This window comes from Scyliorhinus canicula, chromosome 5 (genome assembly GCF_902713615.1).
Source record: "Scyliorhinus canicula chromosome 5, sScyCan1.1, whole genome shotgun sequence".
Classification (NCBI taxonomy): domain Eukaryota; kingdom Metazoa; phylum Chordata; class Chondrichthyes; order Carcharhiniformes; family Scyliorhinidae; genus Scyliorhinus; species Scyliorhinus canicula.
The window spans coordinates 78,324,159-78,344,351 of NC_052150.1; positions in this window are offsets into that span (position 1 = coordinate 78,324,159).

The following is a 20,193-nucleotide window of genomic DNA, read 5'->3' on the forward strand; positions in this document are numbered from 1 at the left end:
AGGCCTCAGCTCCCTATCTAAATAGCTTGTACTCCACGTGTCCCACTGGGATATCAATGATTGTTTCTCCATGATCCGTGTGGGATTATAACACCCCTCCCCCCAGAGTCTGAAAGTCCCACATCAGCTGCCACTTACGGAGACCTTCTGCACAACTTAGCCTGAGGCTGAGCATCCATTGGCAATGGTTCTGGGTCAGGTGGACTGTAACGTGTTGCTGAACGACGCTTCCTGGCTGACCACCGAAGGGCAACTGTAGGGACCTCGGTGGCAGACAGTCATCTGCCAGCGCAGGTCCCTATCGGGGTGCGCGGGGGGTGGGGGGTGGGGGGGGGGGAGAATGCTAGGATCCCAAATAAGGTCCTACAAACAACAAAATCCAGGGGTGGGGGGCTTGCCCTCCCAAACCTAGAATTCTACCACTGGGCGGCGACAGCCGAGCGATTAAGGGAATGGATCAAGAAGCCGAGTGGGTGCGCGTGGAAGAAGTCTCCTGCAAGGTGACCTCCCTCCGGACCCTCGCCACGGCAGCACTCCCATCCCCACCAAAAATCACTCCAGCAGTCTGGTGGTGATCGCCACCTTCCAATCCTGGAATCAACTACGGCAACAATTTGGCCTGACCAAAATGTTGGACAAAGATCCCATCTGCAACAACCATAGATTCACACCAGCACTGACTGACGCCACCTTCAAAAGGTGGGGTCAGGACGGGGGGACACTGACAGTCAGGGACCTATACATGGACGGCAGGATCGCAACACTGGCCGATCTGACAGAGAAATTCCAGCTAGCCAGGGGGAGCGGGCTAAGGTACATGCGACTCAAAAACTTCCTACGAAAGAAGACAAGGATGTACCCACAACCGCCACGACAGACATTACTGGAAGAGTTACTGGACGCGAGCATACCAAATAAAGGAAACTGTAGCGACATGTATAACAGACTTGTAGAAAGGGCCGACACCGTACTGGACGCAACAATAAAGAAATGGGAGGAGGACCTGGGGATTGAAATAGGGTGGGGACTCTGGAGCGAAGCACTGCATAGGGTCAACTCCATCTCCACGTGCGCAAGGCTCAGCTTGACGCAACTAAAAGTGGTACAGAGAACCCACTTCACAAGAACCAGTTCTTCTCGGAGGTGGAGGATAGATGTGAACGGTGCCAAGGAGGCCTGGCCAACCACGCCCACATGTTCTGGTCTTGCCCCAGACGTGGATTACTGGATAGCCTTCTTCGAGCCAATGTCCAAAGTGGTGGGGATGAGGGTGGAGCCATTCTCCGAAAGTGGACGTCTTCGGGAATATCAGACCAGACAGATAAGACAGCTAAACCTAAGAGGAAAGAAAGGTGAACTACATGAGGGGGGGGGGGGGGGGGGGGGGAGAAGGGGGGGGGGGAGGGGGGGAAGAGTGAAGAGACAGGGAACAATAGAGGAGAACCAGAGAGGTGGGGGGTGGGGGGAGGCAGGGAAATGATAGCCGGAAGGAGAGCACGGGAAACGATAACAAACTTGGCATCTACAGAAACAGAGAACAAGGAGAATACAGGAGAAAGATGGGAGGAATAGCTGAAGCGGAGATGAGCGCGAGATGACAACAGCAGCGAAATCTGTCCGGGAGAAGCAAATGACAACACCAACACCAGACCCATTCGAGTATTGCCCTCTGTAATTGTTCCTCCGGCACCCAAATATATATCTAACAGATGCCTACTTATGTGTTGTAAATAATTTTGCCAATTGTACAGAGTTGCTGCTGTTGAGCTGGTGCATTATACCTTACCAGTTACTCTATTTGATTTTTTATTTCTTTTTTATTATTACTTTATTTTGGTACGTTTGTGTGCACCCTTCTTTTCTATATATATATCTTATTCTGTGTACATAACTGTAAATATACTTTGTTCAAAAACCCAATAAAAAACATTTATTTAAAAAAATGCAAAAACTGATGCCGAACACAGCCATTTTTAAGACGTGTCCAATGTCCTCTAAAACTAAATTGTAAAATAATGTTAACTTAAATAATTTGTAAACTACTGATCTAATAAACAGGATGTTTTGATGTATCTATTTTAAAAAGCAAAAAAAAGAAGGTTCTGCAATGCTGGTCGAAGCTCCTACACGACTGCTTGGAGTCAGTGGACTGGTCCATATTCAAGAACTCAGCGGCCAACCTAAACCAGTATGCCCCACTGTCACAGACTTCATCAGCAAGTGTGTTGAAGATGTGTGCCAAAGAAGGTAGTATGGGCATTTCCACCGGAAACCATTGTTTAATTGGGAGATTCACCCCCTACTGAAGGCCAGGTCTGAGGCGTTCAAGACAAGCGACCCTGACCTATACAGGAAATCCAGGTATGACCTCCGCAAAGTCATCAGGGATGCCAAGAGACAATATCAAATCAAGCTAGAGTCACAGACTAACGATACGGACTCTCGTCGGCTGTGGCAAGGCTTAAACAACCTAACGGACTACAAAGCAAAGCCAAGTAGAATCTTCGGCAGCAGCGCACACCTCCCCGCTGAACTCAATTCTTTCTGAGCTTGTTTCAAGCAGGAAACCATCAAACCCCTGTCAACTGCCCCAGCAGTCTTGGACATACCCAAACCTACCATCACAGCTTCCAAAATCAGATCAGCCTTCTTGAAAGTGAACCCTCAGAAAGTAACGGGTCCCGACGGAGTCCCTGGTCGGGCTCTCAGATTCTGTGTGGACCAACTGTTGGGTGTGTTTGCAGACATCTTGACCTCTTTCCACTCCATTCCAAGGTTCCCACCTGCTTCAAGAAGACCACCACCATACCGGTTCCAAAGAAGAACCAGGCAAGGTGCCTCAATGATTACCGTCCAGTGGCCTTGACACCAATCATTATGAAATGTTTCGAGAGGTTGGTCATGAGGCACATCAACACCATACTCGCTGAATGCCTGATCCACTACAATTCGCATACTGTCACAACCGGTCCACAGTGGATGCCATCTCCCTGGCTCTACGCTCATCTCTGGAGCAGCTCGACAAGAAGGATTCCTTAGTCAGACTCCTATTCATTGACTGCAGCTCTACCTTCAAAACCGAGGACTTGGCTCATCCCTCTGCAACTGGATCCACGATTTCCTGACCCATGGACCACAATCAGTAAGGATAAACAACAACATCTCCTCTACGATAGTACTCAATACTGGGGCCCCTCAAGGATAAGTACTTAGCCTCCTACTATACTCCCTGTACACAGACAACTATGTGGCAAACATTGGCTCAAATTCCATCAACAAGTTTGCTGATGACACAACTGTAGTGGGTCAGAACTCAAACAATGATGAATCAAAGTACAGGAGGGAGATAAAGAACCTAGTGACATGGTGTAATGACAACAATCTCTCCCTCAATGTCAGCAAAACTAAGGAGCTGGTCATTGACTTCAGGAAGCAAAGTATCGCACACACCTCTGTCTGCATCAATGGTGCCAAGGTGGAGACGGTTGACAGCTTCAAATTCCTCGGCGTACACATCACCAACAATCTGTCCTAGTCCACCCATGTTGACACTACGACCAAGAAAGCACAACAGCGCCTATACTTCCTCAGGAAACTAAGGAAATTAAGGAAACTAAGGAGAGGGATAGGTATATACCGTAGGGCAAGAGTTATAGCTGGGGGGAAGGCAATTATGATGTGATGAGGCAAGACTTAGGATGCGTAGGATGGGGAAGGAAACTGCAGGGGATGGGCACAATTGAAATGTGCAGCTCATTCAAGGAACAGCTACTGCGTGACCTTGATAATTATGTACCTGTCAGGCAGGGAGGAAGTGGTCGAGCGAGGGAACCATGGTTTACTAAAGTAGTTGAATCACTTGTCAAGAGGAAGAAGGAGGCTTATGTAAAAATGAGACGTGAAGGTTCAGTTAGGGCGCTCGAGAGTTACAAGTTAGCTAGGAAGGACCTAAAGAGAGATCTAAGACGAGCAAGGAGGGGACATGAGAAGTCTTTGACAGGTAGGATCAAGGATAACCCTAAAGCTTTCTATAGGTATGTCAGGAATAAAAGAATGACTAGGGTAAGAGTAGGGCCAGTCAAGGACAGTAGTGGGAAGTTGTGCGTGGAGTCCGAGGAGATAGGAGAGGTGCTAAATGAATATTTTTCATCAGTATTCACACAGGAAAAAGAAAATGTTGTCGAGGAGAATACTGAGATACAGGCTACTGGACTAGAAGGGCTTGCGGTTCATAAGGAGGAGGTGTTAGCGATTCTGGAAAGTGTGAAAATAGATAAGTCCCCTGGGCTAGATGGGATTTATCCTAGGATTCTCTGGGAAGCTAGGGAGGAGATTGCTGAGCCTTTGGCTTTGATGTTTATGTCATCATTGTCTACAGGAATAGTGCCAGAAGACTGGAGGATAGCAAATGTTGTCCCCTTGTTCAAGAAGGGGAGTAGAGACAACCCCGGTAACTATACTAAGTGAGCCTTACTTCTGTTGTGGGCAAAATCTTGGAAAGGTTTATAAGAGATAGGATTTATTATCATCTAGAAAGGAATAATTTGATTAGCGATAGTCAACACGGTTTTGTGAAGGGCAGGTCGTGCCTCACAAACCTTATTGAGTTCTTTGAGAAGGTGACCAAACAGGTGGACGAGGGTAAAGCAGTTGATGTGGTGTATATGGATTTCAGTAAAGCGTTTGATAAGGTTCCCCACGGTAGGCTATTGCAGAAAATACGGAAGCATGGGATTCAGGGTAATTTAGAAGTTTGGATCAGAAATTGGCTAGCTGTAAGAAGACAGGGGATGGTGGTTGATGGGAAATGTTCAGCCTGGAGTTCAGTTACTAGTGGTGTACCACAAGGGTCTGTTTTGGGGCCACTTCTGTTTGTCATTTTTATAAATGACCTGGAGGAGGGCGTAGAAGGATGGGTGAGTAAATTTGCACATGACACTAAAGTCGGTGGAGTTGTGGACAGTGCGGAAGTATGTTGCAGTTTACAGAGGGACATAGATAAGCTGCAGAGCTGGGCTGAGAGGTGGCAAATGGAGTTTAATGCAGAAAAGTGTGAGGTGATTCATTTTGGAAGGAGTAACAGGAATACAGAGTACTGGGCTAGTGGTAAGATTCTTAGTAGTGTGGGTGAGCAGAGAAATCTTGGTGTCCATGTACATAGATCCCTGAAAGTTGCCACCCAGGGTGATAGGGTTGTTAAGAAGGCGTATGGTGTGTTAGCTTTTATTGGTAGAGGGATTGCATTTCGGAGCCATGAGGTCATGTTGCAGCTGTACAAATCTCTGGTGCGGCCGCATTTGGAGTATTGCGTGCAGTTCTGGTCGCCGCATTATAGGAAGGATGTGGAAGCATTGGAAAGGGTGCAGAGGAGATTTACCAGGATGTTGCCTGGTATGGAGGGAAGATCTTATGAGGAAAGGCTGAGGGACTTACGGCTGTTTTCGTTGGAGAGAAGAAGGTTAAGAGGTGGCATAATTGAGGCATACAAGATGATCAGGGGATTAGATAGGGTGGACAGTGAGGGCCTTTTTCCTTGGGTGGTGATGGCTAGCACAAGGGGACATAGCTTTAAATTGAGGGGAGATAGATATAGGACAGATGTCAGAGGTAGGTTCTTTACTCAGAGAATAGTAATGGCGTGGAATGCCCTGCCTGCAACAGTAGTGGACTCACCAACATTAAGGGCATTTAAATGGTCATTGGATAAACATATGGATGATAAGGGAATAGTGTAGATGGGCTTTAGAGTGGTTTCACAGGTCGGCGCAACATCAAGGGCCGAAGGGCCTGTACTGCGCTGTAATGTTCTATGTTCTATGTTTTATTCAGCATGTCCACATTGACTCTTAACAATTTTTACAGATGCATCATAGAAAGCTCCCCATCTGGCTGCATCACAGCCTGGTATGGCAAACCGCTTAGCCCAAGACCGTAAGAAACTACTGAGAGGGGGCAGCACAGTGGTTAGCATTGCTGCCTCACGGCGCTGAGGACCCAGGTTCGATCCCGGCCCCGGGTCACTGACTGTGTGGAGTTTGCACATTCTCCCCGTGTCTGCGTGGGTCCCACCTCCACAATCCAAAGATGTGTAGGGCAGGTGGATTGGCCACACTAAATTGCCCTTTAATTGAAAAAAAAAAGAATTGGGTACTCTAAATTTATTTTTTGAAAAAACTACAGAGAATCGTGAGCACCGTCCACTCCATCATGCGAAACTGCCTTTTGTCCATTGACTCCGTCTGCACCTCCCGCTGCCTTGGTAAAGCAGGCAGCATAATCGTGGGCCCCTCCCACCCAGGTTATTCTCTCTTCCAACTTTTTCCATCAGGCAGCTGATACCAAAGCCTGAGAACACACACTACCAGGTTCAAAAACAGCTTCTTCCTGGCTGCTACCAGACTCCTGAATGAAATGAAAATGAAAATGAAAATCGCTTTATTGTCACGAGTGGGCTTCAATTAAGTTACTGTGAAAAGCCCCTAGTCGCCACATTCGCCTGTCCGGGGAGGCTGGTACGGGATCTTATGGATCGAACTGATCTCTTCACACATCTTCTCTACTGAGTAGTACTACACCCTGTATGCTTCACCTGATGCCTGTGCCTATGTATTTACATTGTGTATTCATGTATGTCCTATGTTTTTTTCATATGTGGAACAATATGTCTGGATTGTATGCAGAACAATACTTTTCACTGTATCTCGGTCTACAAATCCAAATCCAAACACCAGGCCGAGCCCGCTAATGATATGCCACCAGGGTTTTCTGTAGGTGCGGAGTGGAACACATTGACACCGCTGTCGAGGCACCGGAGAATTGCTATTTGATGTAAAACCGGCACCTGCCATGATTTCAGCATCAAAACAGTTTCTTCACCAACCACGTTTTCCGACTCTGATGTCAGCCGACGGAGAATCCCGCCCGGTTATTTTTCTGAAAAAATGATAAGGATTTATCCAGGTAATTAATCATATCTCGAATTATCTATGTGTCCTTCTTGCACTCTGTCTCCGGCAATTGCTCAATGTCTGAAACGTTCATTTTGGCAGTCTGAAAACTTTTGCAAGCAATGACATCACCTCAAATGTCAGTTTAGTGACGCCAGTGGCGTGCAGAGGTCTGGTGATGCCCGGGGCAAATCTTGATTGTATGCCCCAAAGACTCAAGTATAAGGCCTAATATACTGAGAAATATTATGAGAAAGGAAAACATTTTGAATATATAAACACAGATGAAACATGAAATAAACGCTTTATTCGATTTTAATATAAATCAATCAAATTTATTAAGTTCTTTTCCCCAAATGATACCTCCTGTCACAAAACACCTGAACTACTTCACTTTTTACATCAGCTGTGAGAAATTCTTTTTCAATGCTTATTAAAGCCAGGTTGGTCAGTCGCTCCTGTGACATAGAAGACCTCAGATATGTTTTTATTAATTTCAGTTTTGAAAATGACCTTTCACAGCTTGCGACTGAAAATGCGATTGTAAGCAGTAATCTGTATGAAACACACAGCGTCGGAAAGACATCCCTCCCATACTGCAGTAAAGACTCCAGAGCATCTTTAGGATCAGGGGGAACTCTATTCCCTCCAGCTCGAAGGAGCATCACAAAATCAATAATTTTGTCATGTAACTGAATTGCAACCACATCATTGTCATAATAATTTGCAAAGTCTGAACATTCCTTTTTTAATTTCTCTCTTTCTTGTTCATCTTCAATCTTCAATCACTACTGAATTTAAGTTCAGAAGAAAAGAAAATCGGTCACTGAGTCTTTGAAGACGGACACTGCGGTCTTCAATTTCAGTTTTTAATCTGTTCACAATCTCTACCATTACTCTATTCATTTCTTCTTGTGCCGTCAGTCCACTATCTCTTGCTGACTCTCCAGGCATTATTCTTCTTCTCCTTGTTCGTGCAATTGGTATTCCCCAATTTTCACAATATTCATTGGCTAAATCTATTGCATTGTGGATAATTTCGTCATTCTTCAAATTCAAGATATGAATAAGTCCTCTCAGATCACAAGAAGCTTCATGGAACCCCATTTTCGGATCCTGCAAACGTTTTGAGACTTTCTCCACTGATGATAAAACTGAGTACCAAAAATTTAATAAAGCTATAAACAGGAACTGTTGAATAGAGTTCAGTAGCGATCCTGCATCAGATTTAGTTTCCCTTGAAAATTCTCCTTCCAGCAGGTGTTGAAGGCTTGCAATAATGTTGTCACACTCTTCGTGGATTACTTGCACAGCATCATGGCTGGAACTCCATCTTGTGTCACACTGTCTTTTCACAGTCCGAGTGACAAATTATTTTAACACTTCCCAACGAGAAGTAGATGAAGAAAAAAAAGTAAAGAGTTTTTCTAGAATGCCAAAAAATGTAACAACAGGTTGCACCTCACTTGCATGGACACAGGCCAAATTGAGGCTGTGGTTCTCGCAGTTCACAAACACAGCTTTTGGGTTAACTTCAAGAATTTTTTGTTGAACACCTCCTCTCACTCCAGCCATAACTGCTACGTTATCATATGCTTGACCACGACAGTCATTCATGGAAATTTTGTCTTCTTCCAATTTTTCCTGAATTTTATTTACCAGGCTGACTGCATCTTTCTTGTTGACTTGAAAAAATCCCAGAAATGTCTCCTTTATTTCTACTTTTCTGTTTTCATCACTATGAACGTAACGCAGAATTTCAGAAACCTAATCTTCATGGACAATATCTGGAGTTGAATCCAGCATTATGCTAAAATATTTTGCGTCCTTAATTTCGGAAATTATATTTTTCTTGACAGTTTCACCAAGAAGATTGATTATTTCGTTTTGATTTCTGTTGGACAAGTAGGTGACACTTTTTGGTTTCTCTTTCCCTCTCTGCAAGTGTTTTGCTAAGATGTCATCATATTTGGCCAAAAGTCTGATTGTTGCTAGAACGTTTCCTGTATTTTCACTGACTGTCTCCCCTGGCTCTGATAACCCAGATATTCCTTCGCCTCGATGTCCACGATAGGCCAGATTCTGTTTTGCCAGAAAGGATATAACCTCGACAATCCGTTCAGTTATAGCTTTCCATCTTTTCTTTTCAGCAGACATTTGCTGTTGAAGTTCAGCATCTATCGTAGTTGAATGATGGAGTCAAACTACGAGGTTCAGGTATTCCCTCATGTGAGCTCTATGAGAAGGGCTTTTCTCATGGTCAGGTATTGTTGGATTTAATTTTCTCCAAGTGGAGAAACCGTCTTCCTTTCCAAAGTTTGACACAGATGACAAATGCTCCTTTGAAAACAAAAAGCAAACAAAACAGTAGCATGCTTTCCGATAGGGAGAGTATAACAACCATTTTCTCTCCACAATTTCTCCGTTTGTGGAAACTTTATCAAACTACTGTTTGGAAAATGATCTCCCATCCTTCTCAGCAAATGGACCACTTTTATTCTGATATCTTTCAGGGCCATGTTGTAATATTGTCATCTTCAAATGATCTGGAATCGGTTTCTTCAAACAGCCAAAATCGCTTCTTTGCAAAAATATGCTAAAATCTTCTTTATTTTCTTCACATGGATCATCATCCTGACAACGAGACTGAGGAGAGAGAGTATTATGTTCTGACCGAGCTGAATCCGTATCAGAAAAATCCTTCTCTGCACCCACATCATCTTTTACTTCTCCAGGTTCTCCTACTTCTTCTTTACTTCTTTTTATCCATGCATCTAATGCCCCTCTTTGATGGGACTCTTCTTCGACTCTGGCCCTCTTTTTTTTCCTGTTCTGTGCTCCACTCGGTTGTACACGAAATACTTGTAACATTTCATTTTCTATCTCAAAAACCGTAAGACGTATGAGAAAATGGGAAGAAAATGGTAAACAATCGGTCAGTTGCAGACGGATAAACCATATTTCATTTCTTTGTTCCTTCGTATCAAATTATTTCACACTGATTCTCCACTGATAATTTTGTGCAATTTATATCATAGACTTGCAAATTAGTGGTATCTGTATTTGAATATTAGCATGTTAAGGAATAAATGTCTCCTATTCCGAGATTAAATGCCATAGCAGTCCTCTGATCATCCAGGCTTCACTCTTACTACATCCCACGTAAATATTTCATTAAATATCACCAAAAAACCTATAAAAAACGTAGTTGTACCTGTTCTCGAGCTATTCACTGACCTGAGTAGGTAAAAGAACTAATCTAGATGCACAAAAAGCTGAAGAAAAGACGAGTTATGACTCGAGGAAACGCAGGAACGAACAGCCACGTCTGCTTGTTGCTTTTGATGGTTGCACCACGTACATCATGCGCATGCGTGTGGGGGGATGGGGAGAAGCACCATTTTCTCTAGGCAGAAAGGGTACACCATGTTAAAGGAATAAAGGGCTAACAACTGCCTCTGCAGTGTGGTGAGCCTCCAAAAATTGATTTATCACCGCTGAAATTTTAAAATTATTATCTTATTTCCTTCTCTGGGGCAGCACGGTGGCCTAGTGGTTAGCACAACTGCCTCACGGAATTGAGGTCCCAGGTTCGATCCCGGCTCTGGGTCACTGTCCGTGTGGAGTTTGCACATTCTCCCCGTGTCGGCGTGGGTTTTGCCCCCACAACTCAAAAATTGTGCAGAGTAGGTGGATTGGCCACGCTAAATTGCCCCTTAATTGAAAAACATAATTGGGTAATCTAAATTTTAAAAAAAAATTTTTTTTTTTAAATTAAAAAATTATTTCTTTCTCTGATTGGATGCCCCCATCCAATGGATGCCCGGGGCCAATGCACCGTCGCCCCCCCCCCCCCCTCCCCCCTCTGCACGCCACTGAGTGACGCCAAACACCCAATTATCCTTGTTATGTTTAAGTTTGATTCTCATAGAAATTTCAGTTTCCAAAATCTGTCATCAAGTTTCTCTTTAGACTAACACCACACTATTTGGTCATCTATCAATGCTCACATTGTTTATGTATCACATGCATGATTTTTTCACATACGTCTGGAACTCAGGCAATTACCAGATGGGAACCTTAAGCAGCTGTAGTTCTTTTAAGAGAAATTACATCTGCGTACTGCAGTATTTGTTTCATGAAACTTCAGTTGCCAGAAAATAGGGTGTATGTGGGACTTGGTAAAAGATATTGCCCTGCCAAACTTTGCCACAATTTCCACACAAACTTGAAACTTGGCATATTCCTTCTGGAAGATCGTGTTTAAGTATCGAAGGTCCAAATAAATTTTTAAGCTTCAAGTTAGGATTGTTCAGGATGGCTTTCATTATAACACGAAAGAAAGTATGCCGCCCAAAATGCTCATCCTATTTGTAGTGGACAGGCACTTGCTGGATTGGAAACTGGATGTGTCCTGGTTCGTCTGGGTCTCTGTCCTATTTTCCATGTCCCGGCATTTCTGCAGTGGTCGCTGAAAGAGGCAAGACTAGCAAGTTCATGCATTCTGCTGAAATTTCCATCAGGTCTCTTTCCATTGTTCCCAAAATTATCATCCTGGATATCATCCTGGTAAAGGTGGGGTCAAAGATCTTTAACAGGGTCTTCCTTGGGGTAACCAATTACAGGAAGTTTGATTGAAGTAAAGAAAGTGGCCTTTTGGGAAAATTAGCTACTTTGAGGATGTTCATTCGCTCCACCAGCTCTCCAACACAACAGCACGAAAGCTGCTGAAAGTTTCCATTCTCCATCTATCAGCTACCTGAATTGCATTGCGAATCATGCTCTTTCGGGTGTACAAATAAGACTGAACAGCTAACCAACGAATTAACAACGTCTTAAAGAGGCACTGTGACAAACAAGAAATCTTTAAAGGAAACTTTAAAGGGGAAAAATCTGTACAGACTGCACAGTTGATGGTTGGGAAGTACGTTTCTCGAGTAGCTGTGGAAGAGAGGCAGTCAGGTAGAACAAACCTCTCAGTGGCCTGATGCCTGGCCCTATTATGGGCATAATGGCCAGGCCCAGGAGCAGGCTCAGCCTCTCCCTCTCTGCACCAGGCCCCAAAGCTCAAAAGCTGACGTGCAAACAAAACCTAAGGACATCCCCCTCAAAAAGTTGAACAGGACCCGCAACTTGCATCACAAATTATTTAGAAACCAGAATATTCACTTCAAACCCAGGAATTTGGACAGGATTGTGGCTATTCTAATCAGCAGGAATCGGTCCCAGCCGTCCATTTTTATAGTAGTGGAGTTTTGGGGATTTTGCTCTTTCCTTTTCACTATTCCGGTTCCTGCTATAAACAATTCATACTAATGTTTAATTTTTAAATAATTTTCTCTTCTCACTGCCATACTGATCGGAGATTGCAAATTCTATATTCATCTGCTTTTAATTTATTGTGTCCTTTTACCAGTCTCTGACATAATTTCTGACAACGTCATGTTGTTATTTTGAACTGCTTTAAGTTTCTTGGTAGTCCAACAATAAACGAAAAGCAGTTCCAAAGAAGATACCAAGAATGCCAGGGTGGCACAGTGGTTAGCACTGCAGCCTCACAGTGTCAGGGACCTGCCTTTGATTCCTGCCTTGGATCACTGTCTATGTGGAGTTTGAACATTCCCCCCGTGTCTGTGTGAGTTTCCCTCCGGGTGCTCCAGTTTCCTCCCACAGTCCAAAGATGTGCAGGTTAGGTAGATTTGCCATGATAAATTGCTGCCTAGTGTCCAAGGGTGTACAAGTTGGGTGGGCTTATGGGGTTATGTGAATAGGGTGGGGCAATGGGTCTAGGTAGTGTGCTCTTTCAGAAGGTTGATGCAGACTCAATGGACCAAATGACCTCCTTCTGCACAGTAGGAATTCAATGGATAGTATTTGAGACGTTAACCCTGTTTCTCCCTCCACAGATGCCAGATGTACTGAGTTTACCCAGCAGTTTGATTTTTATTTTATGTAAAATGAAAAGCAATAACCTTATTAGTTTTGAAATACTGCGGGCTGGATTCTCTGCCCTGTGATGCTGGCATCTTGGATTGCGATCGGGTGGAGAATCGAGCATTCAGCCAAAATCGATGTTGGCACCGGGGGTCAAACGAACTGCTATGCTCCGGCCCTCCACTGACAGCGGGATCGGGTTTTGTGCCCGTACACAAGTGGGAGGATACTAAAGGATGTCCACTTAGCCAGCCTGGCACCTGATTCTCCAGTCCTCTAGGCTGGTAATCATGTGTAAGAAGTCTTACAACACCAGGTTAAAGTCCAACAGGTTTGTTTCAAACACGAGCTTTCGGAGCACGGCTCCTTCTTCACCTGAAGAAGGAGCCGTGCTCCGAAAGCTCGTGTTTGAAACAAACCTGTTGGACTTTAACCTGGTGTTGTAAGACTTCTTACTGTGCTCACCCCAGTCCAACGCCGGCATCTCCACATCATGGTAATCATGTGGGCAGGGTTACTACAGGCATCTCCAAACGTGAACCTGACACGGAGGCCCTCACAGTGGGCCAAGGGGGGTCGCTCCCTCGGGAGCTATTTCCTACATAGGGAGACCCTTCACAGGGACACCCTAACCAAAGGGAATCCCCAAGGTCCCTAACTAAATGGACCACCAACAGGATTCCCCGAACTAAGTAGACTCTCCCACAGGGACTACAAAACTAAAGGGACCCCCACAGATCCCCCCTCCCCCCCCCCCCCCCCCCCCCCCCTGCAGATAAGAGACCCCTATCTGGAAGACAGGGGCAGTGAAAAAAATTACAGTTGTAACACTTACCTGGAAGCACCACATGCCCATTCCTGGAAAGGGATCAGCTGTGACCTGTGATTAAACGCCTCTGATCCTTTAGCTGTAGGCCATTCATTCATTTCTGATTGTGATTGACAGCTTCCACAAAGCAGCTGTGAGCCTTGCTTCAATCACCTTCTTCATGGATAAGTAACTCTAAGTGCTGTAACCATAATGTTTACAAACATCAACCACATCAAAGAGAGTTAAGAGTTGTCAATTTCCAGCTCAGCACTTCATAATCACTCAAGCATGAAGGGGGTGATTGGAATGCAATACCTGAACTTTCTGAAGCCTGAACTTCATCTTGTTGCCTTCACGTGGAGGATGCCTCAGAACAGTCATATAAACATACATTTTCGGATGCTGATAGTGAAGGCAATATTTCTGGACCCCACAAACTGATATATGCAAGATATCTGATTGTGCACAGGTCCAGGATTCAGAGTTGCTGGGAAGGTCTCCGTGATTGCATGACCCTGTTTTAATCTTTTGTATATGTATGGGTGATTATGAAGTAGAAACGTGCAGTATCCACCGATGACTATCTTGTACGGTAGCATAGTGGTTAGTACTATGGCTTCACAGCGCCCGAGTCCCAGGTTCGATTCACATCTTGGGCCACTGTCTGCACATTCTCCCCGAGTCTGCTTGGGTTTCCTCCGGGCGCTCCAGTTTCCTCCCATAAGTCCTGAAATTTGTGCTATTAGGTAATTTGAACATTCTGAATTTTCCCTCCATGTCCCCGAACAGGCGGCGGAATATGGCGACTCGGGGCTTTTCACAGTCACTTCATTACAGTATTAATGTAAGCCTACTTGTAACAATAATAAAGATTACTATTACCATTAATGTGGATATGTTTGAGATACACCATTCGTAAATGAAATCTGATGATGTATGAAAAGCACAGCTTTCTGATGTGTGCAAAATTTGGAAAACACAATTCATCAATATGATATTCTGTTTTAGGATCACAGCCAATGTTATTGCTGAGCAAGTCAGATCCCAGAGGGAAGCCTGGTTTACTGGTCATAAACTGGGCACGATTTACTGGCCTCATCGCACCCGATTTGGTGATGTGACGAGACCGGTGAATCTCGTGAGAGGTATCTCTCAAGATTTGTAACGCTTGAGATATCTTCTGAGATTCATCCAAACCTCGCAAGATGTTGCGATCTAGATATCACCCTCGCTGGGCGAGATCCGGATATACATATTTAAATGAGCCATTCAGCTCAGGCCTGGGTCAGGTGCACAAACGTGGACGAAGCAAAATGGCACCTAGGCTGTCTCCCAGGCCATTGGAGAACCCTGGTTGGTCAGCGACAGGGCAGGGAGGGATCCTGGCTCTCCCTCTAGCATCTGGGCACCTTGGCACTGCCAGTCTGGCTCCTTGGCGCCATCACCCTGGCTGGGCAGCACGGTAGCATAGTGGTTAGCACAGTTGCTTCACAGCTCCAGGGTCCCAGGTTCGATTCCCGGCTTGGGTCACTGTCTGTGTGGAGTCTGCACGTTCTCCCTGTGTCTGCATGGGTTTCCTCCGGGTGCTCCGTTTTCCTCCCACAGTCCAAAGATGTGCGGGTTAGATGGATTGGCCATGCTAAATTGTCCTTTGTGTCCAAAAAGTTTAAGTCAGGGTTACTGGGTTACGGGGATAGGGTAGACATGTGGGCTTGAGTGGGATGCTCTTTGTAAGGGCCGGTGCAGACTCGATGGGCTGTATGGCCGCCTTCTGCACTGTAAATTCTATGATTTTATGATTCTTTGACTACCAAGGTCCCTGGGTGGCATTCCCAGGCTGGCAGGGGCACTGCCATGGTGCCCAGGTGACAGTGTCAGGATGCCAAGGTGGCATGGTGCCATGCTGGCACTGCCAAGGGTCTGGATCTGATGGGGGCCATGCCCATGAAAGGGGGTGTGATGGATGGTATGAAGGGTTGGGGGGATGAAGTGTGGATATGAAGCGACCTCATAAAGGTTGGGGGGGGTTAAAGGTGGGGGTCCTGAAAGAGAGGGCCCAAAAGGGGCGGCAAGGACGCCTGAAAAGGGGGGCCTTCAGCAACCTCATATTATGATGTCCTCACTTGGGGAAATGTGAGGTAATGCCCATGGTGCAGAGGGTGACATGGGGAGGGAGACCCTCATGCTTACTTAGAGATTGGGGTTTTCAAAATGGCAGCCTGATCTCTGAGGAGCAGTCTCACCAGCGAGTTCAGCTCCCCAGTGTTGAAAACGTTTAGAAGTGTGGGCTTGACTGGGGAGAAACATCCCAAGGCCCAAAAATGGTCTAAGTGTGGTTTAATAGCAGTGTGGACCTCACCCAAATAGCCGGCGAGAAACACACCATTAAACCCCCCCAAAATGCTACTTAGGGCGCAATTCTCCAGAAAGATTTCTAAGTGTGGTAGTGAGTGGGAAGTGTCACGAATGTCCCAGTGCTTCGCCGCCGAGGCCGGCAACGTTATTCAATGTTAATTGTTCCACTTAACAAGGCCCCACCGGCTTCATACCACAAATGAAGGCTCCCCAGCTGATTCACCAGGACTGAGCTCACCAGGCCCTCCCCACTAACAAGGTCGAGCAGCACTTTAACAGCACTTGCACAGCCAACTCCACTCAGCTCGCAGCCATGGATTTGGAGATGCGGACCGGGGGAGGTTCCTAGATGCGGTGGAGGCCAGGAGGGATGTCCTGTTACCCTGAGAGTGAGCCACAAGGCAGCCAGTGTCACCTGGGACGAAGTGACAGCGGGCGTCAGCTCGGGAAGGGTGACCAGGGAGACCGGCCTCCAGTGCTGCAAGAAGGTCAACGATCTACACCGGACACCAACTCCCTCTCTACCCCCGAGCCCTCTCTGCTGCCATACGGCATCCACCCCACCAACCCACCATGCACCCAACCATCCCTTCACGCCCCCTCTCCCTTCAACCCCCCCCCCTTCCTTCACCAATACCGCCGCCCCCCCTCCCCCCCGCCCCCAACCACTGTGAACCACGTATGCGGCTAACGATACCTCTCTGTGTCTCAATAGGAAAAGCTCTCCCACAATCGCCAGCAGAGGGTCCAGACTGGCAGAGGGGTGGCGGACATAAGAATCCTCACGACCTTCGAGGAACAGGCCCGAGAGGTGACTGGGCTAGCCGAGGACAGGGCAGTCACCAATGCAGAGGTTGGTGCACACCGCAGAGGTGAGGATCCACCAGGCCCCACTGGGAGGACCTGTCACAAGTGAGTTGTTATTGCCATACAGAATGACCCATACCTCCAACTGACCACATATACATTCTCCCGCAGGTCCTCCAGCCGACGGCTCCAGCCCATCCGGGGTGGCCCCCTCCCCTGCCTCCCATGAGACCACCTTGGAGGGGAGCTCCAAGGATGCCACATTAAACGTGTCACAGCTGTCATCCCCACCCTCCACCAGAGCAGATACACATTACTGGGGAATGTGAGTGTTAGGCTTCTGGGGCACAATCTGGTGAGCACCGCAGAATTGCTGATGTGCACAGGTGGAGGCAGGAACCCCAAGGCGAGACAGCAGTCGGAGATCTGCTGGATCCCAGGGCCCAGCTGGGTCCCAATCAGATGCTGAGCTTATGGAACATGCTATCCTGGAGCTGACGGAGACGTTAGGGAGCAGCTGGGAGATGTCAGCGACATTCCACCAGGTCCATAGCCGATTGGAGGGGTCCCAGAGGCTATGGGCGGTGGAGGTGTCACCGGCAATGCGTGACACCGAGGCCAGCACTCCTAGAGTGGCAACCGCAGTGGTGCACAATGTCGGCAGCATTAGTGGAGGTGCCCAAGGCGTGGCGCAGTCGGTGACGCCATGGCTAAGGGCCATGGTAGATTGTCTGAATCACTGGAGGATGTGACCCAGTACCAGGCCCACCTTCATGAGGTACTGTGGGACACTTCCTGCTCTCAGATGGGAATGGCCAAGACGCTGCGGAGCTTGACCCAGTCATAGGTGGGCATTGCTGAGGTACTGCAGGGCTTGGACCAATCACTGAGTAGCATCACCGAGGGCATCAGCACCTTGGTGCAGACATCGGGGAGCCATCAGGGCTGGCAGAGCCAGATGACGCAGGGGCAGCCGAGGCTCGAACCAGCTGCCCCTCCATCCCAAGGTGAATCCCAGGTCCCGATGGGAACTGAGCAGCAAGAGAGGATTATGGGTGCCAACCTGGATCCGGCCCATGGAGTGTGAATGATGGCCACCAGCTCCCCTGGGTTCCACCCCTCTCATGAGGCCACATCTCAAAGGCAGCACACTGATGTACATGTGCCGCCGACAAATACGCCAGGGCCCTCTGACCCCAGAGCCCACCAGGGGCATCGAAGGCCATGAAACGTGGTCAGCAGCTGGCTGCCTCCATCTCCAATGTGCATCCTGGGGACACACCTAGATTGAGCAGTTGAGGATCACTGAGGGCACTGGGGGAGGGGGGAATGGGTAGGGGGTGAGGGGGCGATGAGGGGGTGGTGGGGAGAGTTGGGCAGCACCATCAGGAGAATGGGGAATTGTTGGACATCTGTGAAACCCTTCACCACAACAATTATGATGCCTCTGTTTCTTTCTTCCACAATGCAGACGACCTCCGAAACCATGGCCCCTCTCTCAAGGCATTGCCCCCTCCCGGGCACACCGCGTGCAGGTGATGGGTGTGAGCGAGCACTCAGCAGACAGGCAGGGGTCAGACTGTAGCAGAGATTGAGGTGCTCAGCTCTCTGCGGGTTAACAACAGCCCCCTTCCCTCAACAGTGACCTGCCGACACATCCCAGCAGCCTGGTGTGATGTAACACAGGCTCTGGGAGGGTGGGAAATGGGGCTGAGGGGGGTGAGCCATCTCCCTCCCTTACAGGTCCCACCTTTATTAACCCCCTACTCTGAGCTAAACTAACCCTCCTCCCCCTCCCCCCCCCCCACCCCCCGTCACTTCTGCTGACGATTAATTTTTCCACAAAGAAGTGGACGAACGGTTGCCACCTCCGGGCGAACCCTAACAGTGACCCTCTCAAGGTGAACTTGATTTTCTCCAAACAGAGAAAGCTCACCATGTCCGATAGCCAGGTCTCCGACTTCGGGGGCTTTGAGTCCCTCCAAGCTAATAGTATCCATCTCCGGGCTACTAGGGAAGCAAAGGCTAGAACGTCTGCCTCTTTCTCCTCCTGGATTCCCAAATCTTCCGACACCCTGAAAATCGCCACCTCTGGATTTGGTGCCACCTTTGTTTTTAACACCGTGGACATGACATCTGCAAACCCCTGCCAAAATCCCCTCAGCTTTGGACATGCCCAGAACATGTGGACATGGTTTGCTGGTCCTCCCGCACATTTTGCACACCTGTCTTCCACCCCAAAGAATCTGCTCATCCGCGCCACTGTCATGTGTGCCCGGTGAACAACCTTAACGTTTATCAGGCTGAGCCTGGCACCTGTTATGGACGTGTTAACTCTGCTCAATGCTTCCGCCTATAGACCATCCTCTAGCTCTTGTCCCAGCTCCTCTTCCCACTTGCGCTTCAGCTTCTCGGTCTACGTCTCTTCTGACCCCATAAGTTCCTTGTAAATGTCCAAGACGCTCCCTTCTCCTACCAACCCTCTGGAAACTACCCTGTTCTTAATCTCCCTTAGCGGTAGGAGCGGGAAGGTTGACACCTGTTTACGTAGGAAGTCCTGTGCCTGCAGATACCTGACTTTTTTCCCCTCGCCAACCCAAACTTCTCCTCCAGCGCCCTCATACTCAGAAAGCTCCCCTCGATAAACATACCCCCATCCTCTCAATACCTGCTCTCCACCATATCCGGAACCCCCATCCATACTTCCCGGGGCAAACCGGTGATTATTACAGATTGGGGACCAGACCGATGCTCCCTCTGCTCCCACATGTCTCCTCCATTGCCCCCAGACTCTCAGGGCCGCCGCCATCACGGGGTTGGTGGAGTACCGTGCCGGTGGGAACGGCAGAGGCGCAGTTACCAACGCCCCCAGACTAGTCCCTTGCGTGAAGCCGCCTCCATACGCTCCCATGCCAACCCCTCCCCCCACCACCCACTGCTTGATCATGGCTATATTTGCTGCCCAGTAATAGTTACTAAAATTTGGCAGCGCCAGCCTGCTCTCTCCCCGATTCCGCTCAAGCATTACCTTCCTTATCCGCGGGGTCTTGCCCGCCCAAACAAAGCCATAGGTCACTTTGTTGACCCCTTTGAAAAAGGACCGCGGAATAAAGATGGGGAGACATTGAAACACAAACAGGAATCTCGAGAGGACCGTCATCATCACCGTCTGCACCCTCCCAGCTAATGACAACGGGAGCACATCCCATCTCTGAAAATCGTCCTTCATTTGGTCTACTAGCCGGGCTAGATTTAATTTATGCAGCCGGTCCCATTCCCGCGCCACTTGAATGCCTAGGTACCAAAAGCTTCCCCCTACTAATCTAAACGGCAGCTCCC